The sequence below is a fragment of the Tupaia chinensis genome, unplaced genomic scaffold (genome assembly GCF_000334495.1).
Source record: "Tupaia chinensis unplaced genomic scaffold, TupChi_1.0 Scaffold146687_1, whole genome shotgun sequence".
In the NCBI taxonomy this organism is placed as follows: Eukaryota; Metazoa; Chordata; class Mammalia; order Scandentia; family Tupaiidae; genus Tupaia; species Tupaia belangeri.
The window spans coordinates 433768-437144 of NW_006206544.1; the positions used below are offsets into that span (position 1 = coordinate 433768).

General features: G+C 36.9%; 1 non-coding gene across 1 annotated transcript; it reads right to left on the minus strand.

Moving 5' to 3' along the window:
• Positions 1 to 206: 206 nt before the first annotated feature.
• On the minus strand, positions 207 to 313 carry LOC114006270 (U6 spliceosomal RNA). The gene has a single exon (XR_003548007.1). It is a non-coding gene; the product is annotated as a U6 spliceosomal RNA (small nuclear RNA).
• Positions 314 to 3377: the final 3064 nt, after the last annotated feature.

Here is a 3377-nt window from a genome sequence, read left to right on the forward strand (position 1 = left end):
GATCCTATCATTAAGTGAGCCATTTTCTTGGTTGCTTTTTGTTCTCATATAACTGTCTCTGATTTTTTAGTTTTCCTGGTACAGTACTCCCTTCAGAACCTCTTGAAGAGCTGGTCTGGAGTTGGTAAATTCATTCAAATTCTGTTTATTCAAGAATGTTTTTATCTTTTTTTCCCATATGAAAGATAATTTTGCTGGGTATAGTAAAAAATACGGAATGCTTCATGAATTTGCATGTCATCCTTGCGCAGGGGCCATGCTAATCTTCTCTGTATTGTTCCAATTTTAGTATATGTGCTGCCGAAGCGAGCATGATTTCTATCTATTCTTGTAAACTAAACCTTATGCTTGAAGGAATGAATCTAAGCACCGCAAGACTCAATATTAATAAAAACGTGATTAAAATACATTCTCTACAGTGTACTAGGTAAGGAAAGAAAATATATTTAGATATCAGAGAAGAATTTTGATAAAACCTTGAACAAAAGACTGGTCTTATTAACCAGAATATAGCTTAGCCAAAATGCAGCATGCTCTGACTACTCTAACTTAAGTTATACTGAGCAAACTTGATACTTCAGTACATGAAGAATTACTCTGGTTTATAGTTGGAATTTGGTGTGAGGCAGAGGCAGATCCTGTTGACTGGTAACTCAGTAGCCATTTCCATTTCACTTTGACTTTGCTACTTTCCACCATGGAGAGTGGAAAAATATTAAAGTTCTCCTGTTCTCTTTCCCAGCCTTTCTTGAGACTACTGATAGCCACAGAGCACATACTGGAAAACGAGGCATAATCTAAGGCTTAAGAATTTTCAAGGAGGACATTAATAGCAACCTACAGTAGACACATGGTTAGCTTTTAAAAAATAAGCTTTATTGGGGGCTGGCTGTAGTGATTAAGGGAGCCAGATTGCACTTAAATGACCATAGTTCAAATCCTGGCCTTAGAAGTATGAAAAACATACCAGGTGCATGTGCATGCACGACCCAAATCTAGACAGGATGGAGAAATGGAGGGAAGGGATTGGGGCATGTCCACATCCCTCTGAGGATGCTTTCTTCCTCTTTCTCTTTCTCTCTCTCTAGAAAGCCCATATAACCTCCAGCAATAATTTTTTAAAAAGTTATGTTGGAATGTAAATAATAAACAATCAATTTTATTAATTTGAGTGTACAATTTGATCTTTTTTTAAAAAATTTACATAGTCATATGGCCATCAACAACACATAGATATAGAACATTTAAATTTTACCCCCAAAGTCTGTCATGCCATCTATAGACAAGCCTCTTTTTTCATTCCTTGTCACTACCAAACACTGACATGTTCTTTCACTGTAATCGCTTTCTAGAATTTCATATAAATGGAATCATGTACTGTGTAGTCTTTAGCCTTAGCATAATGCTTTTGAGATTCACCTATATTTTCGTCTGCATCTGTGTTTCATTTTCTCTTTATTTGCTGAATGGTATTTCATTATATGAGCATACCATGATCATTGTATCCATTCACTCATTGATGAGCTTTGGGTTTTTGCATTCACTATTATGAATAAAATGGCTCTGACAATTTACATATGTGTATTTGTATAGAGGCATATTTTTTTCCTTTGGTAAAATATCTAGTAATTATGTTTTGAACATCTCAGAAAGAATTTTTAAACTGTTGCCCTCCTGAAGAAATGACCTGGTGTCCGCATGGATCAAGCTCTCTTTCTTCTGGCTGGTGGGACTATGACCTATGCCCAGCCCCATGTGAAGTCTAGATATGTTTGACATACTCCTATTCATACTGCTCTCCTCTCAACTCATGGATGTTTCCATTTATATCCAGAGATCTGCATTTAGCTCAAAGTTGAAGGGGACGTGCACGTGGCTTTCCAGAGAAGTTTCCATGTGCAGCTTTCTCCTCCTTCTCATATGCTGACCTGCCAGTCTAAATACTATGTCCTCTCTTTTTATTTTTTTTTAGAGAGATTTTGCTATAGAGTGCATGCATTTGCCAGAGATATAGAAAGAGAGAAATCAACCTCCCCCCCAGGAGATATGGCCACACCACAATACTTTCTCCTCCATTCTATCAGGATCATGGATACACACACACATGAACCTTAAGTGAGTTTCAAGCCACTGGATCCAGGACTCAAACCACAGTCAACTATGTGGGAGTCCTAGCAATGTAACTATTTCACTATCTGCTGGTCCTGTATCCCCTTATTATTATTAATTTTAAATTTATTTTTATACATTCAATCCTTATACATCACTTAGCTTGTAAAGTGAATTTACCCAACATGAATACACATCACACCCATCCAGCTTAGGATACTATACACATTATAATCAATAGGCAATATGTCATTTCTGTGTCCCATACATTTCTTTCTATTTTTCTCCTTAATTTCTTCCCTCATACTCTCCTCCTGCTCCTGCACTCTTCCCACACTATCTTCAGTATTCCTAACTATTTTCCATGCTTCCATATCCTCTAATCTTTCAGCTACGATAAAGTACCAATAGTTTGTGTATGTAAAGTGGAGGTATACAATGTCTCTTTCATAGCCTGGCTCACTTCACTAAGTAAGTACCAATAGTTTGTTTATGTAAAGTGAAGGTATACAATGTCTCTCTTTCATAGCCTGGCTCACTTCACTAAGTAGTAAATCTTCCATATTTGTCCACTTTTTGTCAAATGCCAGGGGGTCTTGTTTTTTTTAATGGCTGAGTAGTATCTCATAGAGTGAATGTACCACACTTTTTCAAGCCATTTATTAGTTCGTGGACATTTGGGTTGGTTTCATATCTTAACAATAGCGAGTAATATCACAATAAACATAGATGAGCAAGTACTTTTCTAACTGAGTGTTCTCCTATCCTTTGGGTAGATACCCAGGAGTGGAATTGCTGGATCATATGGAAGTTCAATTTGTAGATTTTTGAGGAATCTCCCTAGTGTTCTCCACAGTGGCTGGACCAATTTACATTCCCACCAACAATGTAGGAAAGTTCCCTTGCACCACAGCCCTGCCAGCACTTACCATTTTTTCTTCTTTCAATCTTAGCCATTCTGACTGGGGATACGTGGTATCTCATTGTGGTTTCTATCTGTACTTTCCTTGTGATGAGGGATATTGAGCATTTTCTCTTACTTTTGGCTGTTCATATGTCTTCCTTAGAGTGTTGTTTGATCAGCTAATTTCCCCATCTTTTAATGGGTTGATATTTTTTTCTGGGTAAGCCAATTGAGTTCCCTGTGTATTATGGTTATCAGTTACTTATCTGAGGCATAGTTTACAAAAATATTTTCCCATTTTGAAGATTGTCAATTCACACTAATTACTGTGTCTTTTGCTGTGCAGAAATTTCTTTTCTTTTTC